This window comes from Lepidochelys kempii, chromosome 1 (assembly GCF_965140265.1).
Source record: "Lepidochelys kempii isolate rLepKem1 chromosome 1, rLepKem1.hap2, whole genome shotgun sequence".
NCBI lineage: Eukaryota > Metazoa > Chordata > Testudines > Cheloniidae > Lepidochelys > Lepidochelys kempii.
Window position 1 is genome coordinate 15,867,092 of NC_133256.1, and position 14,194 is coordinate 15,881,285.

Sequence of the window (14,194 nt, forward strand, 5' to 3'; positions counted from 1 at the left end):
TGACAGCTCCACATCGTACTTCAACTTAAAGTAGATATAATAAGCTTTCAAATGATGTATGATGTGCCTATGTGTAGCAACGGTATGTTAAAGTAACTGAGTCAGTGTCTGCCTAAGAAGGAAAGCTTTTTCCTTTCCCAGAGAAAGGATGACCAATGTTAAAGGCAGAGACACAACAATCAAGTCCCCAGGACTTTAGCTCAAAATTAACGAGAGTTCCTAATTAAACAGTGAGGCTCTTGATTTCATTCGTTAATATTACTGTTATAGGACCAGATGCTGAGCCTGCTTCTATACTCACATCAAGCCCAAAAGATTTCCACGGGTGGGTGGCAGATCGGTGACAGATCCCACACTAGGTGACTGCATCCGCATGCAACACGGAGATGGCCTTCTCAGCTATTATTTTGTACAGCAACCTGGGGGTAGGAAGGAAATGGATTCAGGACCCCAGGACAGTTGCTCAGCAGGGGTGTAAGTTTGTGAAGCTCCAGTGAATTCAATGGCGCTAAGCCAGTTTATAGCAGCTGAGGATCCAGCCCTCCCCCTTCTCCACAGCTGGAGATTGTTCTGATCCAACAGGTTATATGTACCAATGAGCACTGCAAAGTTTAGATCTGAATCCTCCTAGAGTAGGTGCATGTTTGTGTTTGGGGTCTATCCCCAGACTTAACTGGTTTCACTAGGACACAAAGGATGGGCCTCGTTGTGTCACTGTTATAGCCATTTCAGTTGCTGGATTTGTCCTCCAGAGTTAGGAATGCGACTGAAATTCAGCTTAACTTAATGACTATGAACCTCACTGAGCTCTGTAGAATGTTTACTGCATCTTCTACACCCTGGAGCACTCACCTGGCATTTCTGAAGAATGTTGACTGACTGCAGAGTCCCAGCCAGTAATAATGTTGGGCATCTATATAGCTCTTTCAATCGTAGGATCTCACCCTGCTCCAGCATTTTACATATAGGGATAGCAAAAAAGAAAGCACTTAAATGACTTTCCTGGAGTCATACACTGAGCACATGCCAGTAGGAACAGAACCAAGGTCTCCGGACTCTGTCACAAAGTTGCTGATTTCTTAAAGGTGTTACAGCCGAGGTGGGCCTTGGTGAGAGGGTAAGAGATACAAGCAGTAGTTAGGGGGAGCTTCAAACTAGAGAGAAAAGGAGTACTTGTGGCACCTTAGAGACTAACAAATTTATTAGAGCATGTTAGTCTCTAAGGTGCCACAAGTACTCCTTTTCTTTTTGCGAATACAGACTAACACGGCTGCTACTCTGAAACTAAAGAGAGAGACCCGAACCACAACCCTGTTTCCAGACATCCTGAATTTAGGGAAATTCAAACCTGGATCTGAATGTCGTGCTAGACGAGCATCTCTTTAACTGTATAAGCCACTCACAGTAAAAGACAGACATGACTATAATTAAAGTATTACATCAATGGACCAAAGCCTAGTGTCTTTGCCAGTCTTTTACCTGGCCTTTGTTAGGCACCTCAGAAATACCAAATTGCAAAACTCTCATTGACTTCAGTGGGAGCTCTGCCTGAGTAAGTCCTTCAATACCTGGCATTATATTAGCAGAACGCTAGAGAAGCACAAGAAAAACAACCAATGTTTGTTTTGTTTTAAGATGATCACAGAGAAGTCAACCAAGGATAATCCCTGTGGGACTTGCTACTGTTGGAATAATTGTGTCTACATTCCACTGCGAGACTGGGTGTGGGTGGCATCTTGAGCTACCGCAGAGGAGACAGGGCAGACTTTGTTTGCATGGGCAAAAAAAAAAAAAAAAGAAAAAAAAAAGATTTTCTTTCACAGAACTAAAAAACAAAACAAAAACAAACAGCCCCCCACCCCCAACCCTCCCTTATAGCCAGAAGATGTAATAGTTTACCAAAGCTCACAAGGCCTAGAAAACAAAACAGATAGATCCAAATGGCAGGAAAAATGCTGCTCAGAGCGGAGCAGATAACTGAAAGTTAGGAAAAGTGGAAGGTATTCTTTGTTCCTGTACTTCTATTACTAACATGGATCTTTGGAATACAGACGTAATGGCAAAGGAGGGGTGGAGAACAACTACAGTATCATGGTGAATACTGGGAGGGGCGTCAGGCGGAGAAGCCATTCGGAGTGGAAGGATGGTTTTGTGGGTAAGGCACTAGACAAAGCCTTAGTAAATGTGGATTCAGTTCCCAGGTCTGGCACAGACTGAGGCCAGGTCTCTGCTACAGACTTATAATCGGTATAAATATGTCACTCGGGGGCATGAAAAATCCACACCCCTGAGCGATGCAGTTATACTGACCTAGCCCCCCGTGTAGGCAACACTAGGGAGAGCTCCTCCCGCCAACATAGCTGCCGCGTCTCGGGGGAGGTGGATGACTGTGCTGACCGGAGAGGCTCTCTGACGGGAGTAGTAGTGTCTTCATTAAAGCGCAGCACCAGTGCAGCTGCACCACCTTAGGGCATGGCTACACTTGCAGATGTAGAGCGCTGGGAGTTAAACCAGCCCTCGGAGACAGCAGCAGGGAAAGCGCAGTCGTGTGTTTACACTGTCAGCTGCAAGCGCACTGGCGTGGCCACATTAGCAGCTCTTGCAATGCCACAGAGAGCAGTGCATTGTGGTAGCTATCCCAGTGTGCAAGTTGCTGCAACTTGCTTTTCAAAGGGGGGGGTGGAGTGTGACAGGGAGTGTGTTGTGTGTATGTGGGGGGAGAGACAGTGTGTTTTGGGGGGCAGAGAGTGTAAGATCAGACAGCAGGGGGAAACCCCAACATGAGCCTCACTCCCCCCACACACACGCCTGCCTCGGTAGCAGCAGCATTCCACAGTAATGGTTGCTTTGTCCCGGAGCAGACAAGCAGCCGGCTGTCAGAAACGGAGCTTTGAAAGGGGATATCCGCATGCCTGCAGCCAAGTTCAAAACAATGACCAGAGTGGCCACTTGACTTCAGGGGATTATGGGACATTTCCGGAGGCCAATCACAGCGCAGTAATGCAACACATCGTCCACACCGACGCCCGGGTGTTTCAGCCAGGGCGTGGCGAGCTCTCTGTTTCTCGTGGAGGTGGATTACCAGGGGCGTGCCAGCCGTGGAGTCCAAGCGCTTTATGTGCCTTGCCAGTGTGGACGGGTCGGGAGTTAGGGCACCCGGGGCTGATTTAATGCGCTCTAACTTGCAAGTGTAGCCAAGGCCTTAACGCTGTGACCCTGGGTTAGTCATTTAAGATGTAAAATGTGGATAATAACCCTTTTGCCTGTCTGGATTGTAAAAAAGTCTCTGGGCAGCAGCTGTTTCTGGCTAAGCAGATGCACAGTCAGGCACTGATTTAGGTCGGGGTCTCTACGTGACAATGCAGCGTAAGTAACAGAACTGTTAAACGCCACTCCGTGCTACAAGCACAGCATACCCTGCAGTGAATTAGTGTGAAGACTAGTAAAAGAACTACACTTCCTAGACCCCAGCAGGTAAAATACAATAATCTTCTGACCGTGAACCTCTTAGCAGTGTGGGTTTTTTTTTCACACCAGGAAATCTGGATTCCTGATTACAAGAGTCTGAAAGCTAAAACTAGGACATGAACCATACAGGAGATGAGAAATGGAAGGCCAACCACATTAAAAAAACCCCAAAGGAAACAAAATGGAAGACAGCCTACACAGAATGAGAATTAGCCCTGGTCTACACTACAAGGTTAGGTCGAATTTAGCCGCATTAGGTCAATTTTAAAATGAATGCATCTACACAACCCCGTTCCGTCGACCTAAAGGGCTCTTAAAATTGACTTCTGTACTCCTCTCCGGTGAGGGGAGTAGCACAAAAATCGACCTTGCTGGGTCGAATTTGGGGTAGTGCAGACGCAATTCGACAGTATTGGCCTCCGGGAGCTATTCCAGAGCACTCCAGTGTGACCGCTCTGGACAGCACTTTGAACTCCGATGCACTAGCCAGGTACATAGGAAAAGCCTCGGGAAATTTTGAATTTCATTTCCTATTTGGTCACCGTGGCGAGCTCAACAGCACAGGTGACCATGCAGTCCCCCCAGAATCACAAACGAGCTCCAGCATGGATCAAAAGGGAAACACTGGATCTGACTCTGTATGGGGAGAAGAATCTGTGCAGGCCGAACTCTGATCAAAAAGAAGAAATCTTAATATATATGCCAAAAATTGCACAGGGCATGGTGGAGAGAGGCTACAACAGGGACACACAGCAGTGTCACCTGAAAGTTAAGGAGCTCAGGCAAGCCTACCAAAAGACAAAGGAGGTAAATGATCGCTCTGGGTCAGAGCCCCATACATGCCACTTCTATGATCAGCTGCATGGCATTCTAGGGGGGCACCCTACCACTACCCCACCATCATCTGTGGACACCTGCAAAGGGGGAGTCTCACGCAACAGGGAGGAGGATTTTGTGGATGAGCAGAGGAGGAGGAGAAGAATGCGCAGCACGCAAGCGGTGAATCCATTCTCCCCGGCAGCTAGGACTTTTTCATCACCCTGGAGCCAATACCCTCCCAAGGCGGGATCCCCGACCCTGAAGCCAGAGAAGGCAGCTCTGATGAGTGCACATTTGTAACTACAGTACAGGGATTAAAAGTAATAGTGTTTAATGTTTGATTTGCCCTGAAGAATTGGGATGCATACGCAGCCAGTGCAGCTACTGGAAAAGTCGGTTAATGTGTCTGGGGACAGAGCAGGAATCCTCCAGGGACATCTCCATGAAGTTCTCCTGGAGGTACTCTGAAAGCCTTTGCAGAAGGTTTCTGGTGAGGGCTGCCTTATTTCATCCTCCACAGTAGGACATTTTACCACGCCAAGCCAGTAGCAAGTAGTCTGGAATCATTGCAGCACAAAGCATGGCAGTGAATGGTCCTGGCTTTTGGTCACATTCAAGCAACAGTCGGTCTTTATCTTTCTGTGTTAGCCTCAAGAGAGTGATATCATTCATGGTCACCTGGTTGAAATAGAGGAATTTTTGTAAGGGAACAGTAAAAGGACACTGTTCATGCTGGGTTGTTTGCGCTTGGCTAAAAGGGACTATCCCCAGAGAATAGCCATGTGGCACGGAGAGGGGTGAAGGGATCATCCCAGAGAATAGCCACGTGGTGGGGTGGGGGAGGTGTGTGCTGCACATCCAACAGAAAACCGCAGCCCCTCCTTTTAAATATGAAACCCAACCGGCATTGCTTGCTATGGGAAAAGAAGGCTCTGCAGTTTGAAACCATTCCCACATGTTATGAAGGCATAAGAAGCCAACCCCGCGTACGAAAAGACTTACCATAGCTGCCTGGAAACTGAATTCTGTTGCCCAGCTGTGTGTGATGTGTCACTGGCAGGCGCTCAATATAAAAGGCAAAATGTGACCTTGTACCTAAAGCACATGTGCTGTCTGCTGTGAATTGCTTGATTCACTGTGAAAGAGTCTCCCTTTTGTTCTCAGAAATGTATCATCTTAAATTTTAATCTCTCTTTTTATCTCCCCCCTGGTGCAAACTCCTATGCTCCTCCCTGCGGTTATCTCTGTCCCTGAGGTTATTGCAGATTAGAAGGAAAAAAAAAATGCACTCGCGATGGACATGTTTTCTGAGCTCATGCAGTCCTCCAGCACCGACAGGGCACAGCTTAATGCATGGAGACATTCAGAGGCAGAGGCCAGGAAAGCATTAAGTGAGCACAAACAGCAGAGGCAGGAGGTGATGCTGAGGCTAATGGGGGAGCAAACAGACATGAAGAAGCATCTGTTGGAGCTGCAGGAAACCCAACAAGAGCACAGACCCCTGCTGCATCCATTGTATAACTGCCTGCCCTCCTCCCCAAGTTCCATATCCTCCTCACCCAGACACCGAAGAACGCGGGGTGGGGGAGGCTCCAGGCACCCAGCCACTCCACTCCAGAGGATGGCCCAAGCAACAGAAGGCTGTCATTCAAACAGTTTTGACTTGTAGTGTGGCTACAATAAGCAGTGTCGCCTTGTCCTTCCCCCCTCCTGAGGCGATTTGCCTCAACCTCCCACCCCACCATAACAGTCTCCCCCTTACTCTCACAGATATTATGGAACACACAGCAGGCAGCAATAATAATGGGAATGTTGGTTGCTCTGAGGTCTAACCTCGTCAGCAAACAGCGCCAGCGACCTTCTAAATGTCCAAAGGCACATTCTACCACCATTCTGCACTTGCTCAGCCGATAGCTGAACTTCTCCTTACTACTGTCCAGGCTGCCTGTGTACAGCTTCATGAGCCATGGGAGCAAGGGGTAGGCTGGGTCCCCAAGGATAACTATTGGCATTTCAACATCCCCAATGGTAATTTTCTGGTCTGGCAAGTAAGTCCTTCTTGCAACTGCTCGAACAGCCCAGTGTTCCTAAAGATGCGAGAGTCATGCACTTTTCCCAGCCATCCCACGCTGATGTTGGTGAAACGTCCCTTGTGATCCACCAGTACTTGCAGCACCATTGAGAAGTACCCCTTGCGGTTTACATACTGGTTGGCAAGGTGGTCCGGTGCCAAGATAGGGATATGTATTCCGTCTATTGCCCCACCACAGTTTGGGAAATGTGCAGGTCATAGTGGATGGCTTTCTGCAATGGGGTTCCCTGAGTCACTACCCTTGATAACAGAACGTCAGTGATTGCATTGGCTACTTGAATCACAGCACTCCCCACAGTAGACTTGCCCACTCCAAATTGATTCCCGACTGACCGGTAGCAGTCGGGCGTTGCAAGCTTCCACAGGGCTATCGCCACTCGCTTCTCAACTGTCAGGGCAGTTCTCATCTTGGTATTCCTGCACTTCAGGGCGGGGGAAAGCAACTCACAAAGTTCAAGGAAAGTGGCCTTACGCATGCAAAAGTTTCGCAGCCACTGTGAATCATCCCATACCTGCAACGCTATGCGGCCCCACCAGTGTGTGCTTGTTTGCTGGGCCCAGAATCGGCGTTCCACTGTATCAACCAGCCCCACTGCCACCATGATGTCCCAATTGCCACAGCCTGTGCTTTCAGGAACGTCTGTGTCCATGTCCTCATCACAATCGTCCTCGTGCTGGCGTCTCTTATACCGGTTCTGCACATACTCTAGGATAACGTGTGAGGTGTCTACAATGCTCACAACAGCTGCGGTGCGCTGAATGGGCTCCATGCTTGCTGTGGTATGGCTGGGTACTTATCACCTCAGGATGGGATGCAGAGATAAAGTTTCTTGACACCTTAAATGACTGCTTCATGGAGCAGCTAGTCCTGAAACCCACAAGAGTAGAGGCAATTCTTGATTCAGTCCGAAGTGGAACACAGGATGAGGTCCAAGAGGTGAATATAGCTGGACCGCTTTATAGCTGGACCGCTTGGTAACAGGGACCATGTTAAATTTAATTATATTATCTCTGTGGCGGGGAAAACACCACAGCAGACCAACACTGTATCATTTAAGTTCAGAAAGGAGAACTATACAAAAATGAGGAAGTTAAACAGAAATTAAAAAGGTACAACACCAAAAGTAAAATCCCTGCAAGCTGCATGGAAACTTTTTAAAGACACCACAATAGAGACTCAACTTAAATGTATACCCCAAATTAAAAAACATAGTAAGAGAATAAAAAAAGAGCCACCATGGCGAAACAACAAAATAAAAGCAGCAATGAGAGGCAAAAAGGCATCCTTTAAAAAGTGGAAGTTAAATCCTAGTGAGGAAAATAGAAAGGAGCATAAACTCTGGCAAACAAAATGTAAAAATATAATGAGGAAGGCCAAAAAAGAATTTGAAAAACAGCTAGCCAAAGACTCAAAAAGTAATATCTATTTTTTTTTAAAATACATCAGAAGGAGGAAGCCTGCTAAATAACCAGTGGGCCCATTGGACGACTGAGATGCTAAAGGAGCACTCAAGAATGATAAGGGCATTGCAGAGAAACTAAATGAATTTACAGTTGAGGATGTGAGGGAGATTCCCAAACCTGAGCCATTCTTTTTTAGGTGACAAATCTGAGGAACTGTCCCAGATAGAGGTGTCATTACAGAAGGTTTTGGAACAAACTAATAAGCTTAACAGTAATAAGTCACCAGGACTAGATGATATTCACCCAAGAGTTCTGAAGGCTCTCAACTGTGAAATTGCAGGACTACTAACTGTAGTCTGTAATATATCATTTAAATCAGCTTCTGTACCAAATGACTGGAGGATAGCTAACGTGATGTCAATTTTTAAAAAGGGCTCCAGAGGTGACCCTGACAATTACAGGCAGGTGTTCTCACTGGTGAACAAGGAACCGTCTACAAAATGACATGGCTTACCAGCGGTAAACAGCAGACACCAACAAACAAACACTCTCATCAGGGACAAACAAGGCCACCTGCTAATAACTGGAAAACAACAAGAAATGCACAGGACAGAGCATTTCAAAGAATTGCTGAACAGGGAGCCTCCTAAAGAGGAAGCAAACATCCAGGAGCCAGAAGATCTTGATATCAATACAGACATCCCAACTAAGGAAGAGATCATTCAAGCCATCAAATCCTTAAAAAATGGGAAAGCTCCTGGCAAGGATAATTTGAATGCAGAATTGTCCAAGGTAAATCCTGAGTTAGCAGCATCTATCCTGGCCCCTCTATTTACATCAGTCTGGGAAAGGGAAAAAGTGCCAGATGAGTGGACCAATGGGGTTATAGTGAAGATAGCAAAGAAAGGAACTCTCAGTGATTGTAACAACTGGTGCGGTATCACACTTTTATCTGTGCCAAGCAACACACTGTGTAAGATCATAGTCCAGTGTATATCAGAGGCAGCTGATAGAGTTCTCAGAAAAAAGCAAGCCGGGTGTCAGACAGGGTGTGGATGCACAGACCAGATCTTCACTCTACAAAACATAATAGAACAATGCTTAGAATGCAGTGGCAACTCTACATAAATTTCATAGACTTTGAGAAGGCTTTTGATAGCATTCACAGGACCAGCGTATGGTGCATTCTGCGGACATATGGAATCCCTCTGCATATAATCATCATCATCCAAAGCTTCTATTTCAACTTTGCATGCAGTGTTGATCACAGTGAGCTCAGTTTTGAAGACAAAACAGGAGTACATCAGGGGTGTGTCATGTCTGCAATCCTCTTCAACATTGCCATCAACTGGGTAATGCAGCATACAATAGAAGACATGCCAAGAGGCATTAAATGGACATCCTTCTCATCCCTTGAAGACCTGGTCTTCAGAAAGACTTTGACAAGCTCCCTCACCAAAGGCTCTTAAGCAAAGTAAGCTGTCATGGGGTAAGAGGGAAGGTCCTCTTATGGACTGGTAACTGGTTAAAAGATAGGAAACAAAGGGTAGGAATAAATGGTCAGTTTTCAGAATGGAGAGAGGTAAATAGTGGTGTCCCCCAGGAGTCTAAACAGAGAGGACGGACAAAGGCAAAATGACTTGTTCAAGGCCACATCAGTGGCAGAACCAGGAGTAGAATCCAGGTTTCCTATGCCACCTGTTATCATGAGTACTTATAACCCCAGACTTTCTGTTGGTCGCCCCTCACTAATTATAAAGCGACCAGGTGTGTTGTGGCACCAGACACCCACGTGATTTGTGTGCTGTGAGGAATGAAGCTGCCAACATGAAGAGACTTGTGGAATAATCTTCCGATTCTGTGGCAGGTGAGGCAGAAGCTCATTGCTTTATTAACAGACACACAGGCTGGTAGCAGGAATGCCAGGACCAAGTGCTCTTTGGTTTTAGAGGAATGTTGGATCCAGAACTAACCTTTGCGATGATCGAGGTGCTAAAGGAGCACTCAAGGAAGACAAGGCCATTGCAGAGAAGCTAAATGAAGTCTTTGCACCCATCTGTAGGAGGTGCACTCTCTCAAAGGGGCAGAACCAGAACATGAGCACCCAGACATCTGGGGATGATTCAATTCCATGGCAGCTGCGACAGTGGGCAAGTTATTCCTTCCATGGTTCAGTTCTTCATCTGTATAATAATACTCACGTAAAGTTCTTTGGGAGAAGAGCCTGTGTTATTATAGATATGTACAGTGCCTGACCTAATAAGGCCCCTCTGGGCATTACTGCAATATCAATAACAACCATAGAAATGTAGGACTGGAAAGGGCCTCAAGAGGCATCTAGTCTAGTCCCCTGCACTGAGGCAGGACTAAGTATGATCTACCATGGCTGACCGGTGTTCACCTAATCTGCTCTTAAAAACCTCCAAATCTCCAATGACAGAAATTCCACAACCTCACTATGTAACTTATTCCAGTACTTAACTACCTTGTAAGGAAGTTTTTCCTAATGTCTACCCTAAATTGCCCTTGCTGCAATTTAAAACCATTGCTTCTTGTCCTATCTTCAGTAGTGCAGGAGAACAATTTATCACCCTCCTCTTTATAACTACCTCTTATGTACTTGAAGACTGTTATCATGTCCCTCCTCATTCTTCTCTTCTCCAGTCAATGTATGTTTTTTCCAATGGGTGCATCCAAGGTAAGGGTATTACACTTACCATCAAGTACACGTCATCTTGGAACACCTAAGGGCAAATGGGTGAATGAGTCCCAATCCATACCACCACACTGGATTCAATCTCATTCCTTCCTTTGTAATGCTCATTTTATAAAGGCAAAACAATGTGCAGCACATGGCTTGCTCCATCACACTCTTAATGGCAGGACTTAACATCGATTAGAATCCTTAGTATTTACTGGAAATGTATTTACAACCACAAACCTTCAGTAAATTACCTTAACAGCCTTTAACTGTTGCTCTAATGGCCAAAACACTGCCATCAACTACCAAGCTACCATACAGATATATTCCTCACTATTCTACAGTGTTCTAGTCATCACCCTACTGAAACAGAGCGGTGGCAGATTTACTTTTATTATGCAGCTAAATCAAGGCTTCTGCCGTCTCAAGCAAAACACACACGCACGCAGCACGTGAAATCTTGGACTGACCTCCCTCTGCTGACATGCCCCATGTGGCAGCAGCCCATCACCAGCACTATACTGAACACACTGGTGCCAGCTGCTTCGCTTTCCCCCTCCTTTCCCATCTGTGATTGACTTTCCAGTCATCATATTTTCCTGTTTGGCAACCAGACTGAAATCTTTAAAAACACACACACACAAACACACTCTAGGCCAAATTCATTCCTGGCATTACCCCCTTGACTTTAGTGAAGCTACACAAGGGTGAATTTGGCTCATAAAACTTTAATTTTTTCTGATACAGGACCACAGGTTGCATCATTCCAGGACAGACATTAGAAGGGCTGGATGGAGGCTGAGCTTGTGGCTAAGGCAATGAACGAGGCTTGAAAAAATCTGGGGTTAAATTCCTGACTCTGCTATAAACTTCCTGGGCAAGTCATTCAATCTCCCTGTGCCTCAGTTCACCAGCTGCAAAATGGGGATAAGAAATTGTTATCAATTACAGAAGCTCTCTTTGAAAGGAACGGGGCAGGTCAACACCTCTCAGAAGTATCGTAACAGGTTTTCTGCAGACAGCACTACTTCGGTTTATGCTTCGTTCACATTTTTGAAGCTCTCTCTGCAACCATAAGTGCTAGAAGCATAATATTTTCTTTAAATGAGAGGTCAGTTTCTGGATCACCGTCCTGCAGCAAGAGTGGCCCGATAATAACTCCTTAACCTGTGGTGCAAGGGTAAAGTTGGTAGTATTTGTAAAATGCTATGGTGACAGGAATACCTAGGTAGAGAGATGAGTATTAATGACATGGGTAGCTGGAGAAGAAGGACAGAGAGAAACAGTAAAAATAAATAAATAAATAAATAAATCCGGTCTTTGCTGTAAAGCTTTGTATAGAGGGATGGTGGGGGAGGGTGAAACAGACACAGAGGACTAGCCATCCCATTTACTAGTCATAACAAATGAAGTCAAGGGATATGCTAAGGTCTCTCAATCAATGCATTTAAAAGATGTGATATCATTGGACTCTGGGGTTGTTTAAATAGACAACTCCTGAGATTATCAGAGAAAGGCTGATAGGAAATAATAGGGGTAGAGTTTGGGGTTGGGAAGCTGAGATCATTGACTCTGAATAGGAAAGCCTTTGTGTTATGGTAAATGGCTAGGGAGAGAAAAATGCATCAGGATTAAATAGTGGCTAGGTGCACACATTAAATAGAGTTATTTCATACAAGGATGGAAACTCAGGACCACACTGCAAGGGGAGGGAAAGAAAAGACAACAGTGTAAAGGGAAGAACGAGGAGTACTTGTGGCACCTTAGTCACTAACAAATTTATTTGAGCATAAGCTTTTGTGGGCTAAATCTCATTTCATCAGATGCATGCCAAAGTGTAAAGGGAGAGCATTAGGATCTTCTTAGCATTAGCATTATTACTTAAGTGCTGAACAAGTGCTTGCCCTGCGTAGTAGTCTGCATGCAAAGGAAACAATCCTGCCACATGTGCGAGGAGTCACTTTCCTGTAGATGAGTGTGAGGGGGAAGAGAGAAAGGAGGGGTATAGCAAGGGAAGAAATGCCTAATTTCTAGCTGCCAAGTCAGGATAGTTATTCTCTGGTAGATTTTGGAATCAAGCCTGATCAGGGCGTCCCAATCAGGAGCTTTATTTCTCTTTGCTAATTAAATACTTGCGGAGGATGAAAGACAGCGTTACTGGGCAATCTTTTATGAGAATGGCCTGGGGATCCAACTAACTGCACTGGGAAACAGGGGTTAGAAACATGCTGGCTTTTGGGCCTTGGTTTTCCCATTCCCATGTGCATGCTCTCCCAGACACACACAGGGTGGATTAGAGGGTAAGAGGCAAATGTCTGACATAAAGGGTCAGTAACGTAGGTCAGGCTGGCAAAGCTCTGGAGGGTGATCAATGCGCCCTGCTCAGAGGGAGGGTAATCAGTTATTTTATTTAGTGTTTTGTTATATAAATACACACACACCTCTTGAGGAGGGGAGTGGAGGAGAGAAAACACACACACACACAAAAAGCCCCTCCTCTGTCTTTTGGCCCCATCCCTGCATTCTGACCAAAGGCAGACTCCAGTCAAAACAATGAAGGTTTGGAATCAAGAGTCAATGCTGTTGAAGAGGCATAATGTAAAGTAGAAAGTCATAAGCCTGTTGCACGTAGGTTTCCCTTTCCAGGAAAGTTTCTGCAAGAGGGCCGAACCATTGCTCAGTAAACCTAAATGGGCACTTTACTGTTAACCTCATGAGCTAGCACAGAATGGGCCAGTTTACATACGACGCAAAGAGAAAATCAGGTCTTTGGTAACAAGTTTATGGTACCAGCAGCGCTGATGGCTGCAACCCTGCCACCCCCATCCTTGGCTGGGTGTTTGTCAATTCATCAACGTAGCTGCTGATTACTTGCGTGGCAGACCTCCAGGGAGGTAGTTTACAAAGGATCCTGCAGTATTAGTAATCCAACAGATAGTGCTCTTTCTTTTGAGACAGTATTGGACCAACGTCCTGGCATGCTAAGGAGCACTCAGATGTCTTTTGGGCAAAACTGACATCCTGGTCACATGTGGCCATTAAAGATTCCGTGGTTAGAGCTGGTCAGAGAATGAATTTCCTTCCCCCATCCCACGCCCTCACAGAAAATTTCAGCTTTTCAGTGAAAAATAAATAAATAATGCCCCCCCTCCCCCAAAAAATTTCTGTCTGAAACCTGAACATTTAAAATCAGAAATGCTGCCATGGTGCCTCATGGGATTTGTAGTTTGAGTGACTCATCCCCCTTATTGTCTTTTGTGGGGTAGACTACCTGACTACTTCTTCCTCCTGTTGGATCATATTAAAGAAGTTTTGTATTAAAATCACAAATGAGTTTGATTCCCCATAGTTTAAATTCCAGGGTATTACTAATTAAGAGGGAGGTCTCTTGGCTTTTGGCTGCTAATTGTGTTAGTACATCCTAAGACAGAGTCTGTTCTCAAAGCAATAATTTGTAACAACAACTACTCACACACAGAGGACTCAAAGCAGTACTTTGTAATAACAGAAACAACACCCAGAGACTCCCCACCCTTTTGTTGTATTTATCTCGCTTTGTTAACAATTGTGATTAAAATAGAGATAGAGGATGTATATGGATGGATGCTTGGTGTGGATAATAAATGAATGATTAGGGAGGTGCCAGCCTAAGAATCCAGTGTGGATCGGCCGAAGAAGGCGTCAAGTGGAAACAACCAGAGGACCCCCGG

General features: G+C 45.6%; 1 protein-coding gene across 4 annotated transcripts in view; it reads right to left on the reverse strand.

Moving 5' to 3' along the window:
- GAB2 (GRB2 associated binding protein 2) overlaps positions 1-14,194 on the reverse strand; it is a 179,983-nt gene that overhangs the window by 150,867 nt on the left and 14,922 nt on the right. The window contains exons 1-2 of one of the 4 annotated variants that reach the window (XM_073335685.1): positions 853-915; positions 302-419 (exon numbers count right to left, since the gene is read on the reverse strand). The exons of 2 other annotated variants lie outside the window; for them this stretch is intronic. The gene's annotated coding sequence lies outside the window, so the exon portion shown is untranslated. Of the gene's footprint in view, positions 1-301; positions 484-852; positions 916-14,194 lie in introns of those variants that run through there. One more of the 4 variants, XM_073335698.1, reaches the window with a different exon arrangement.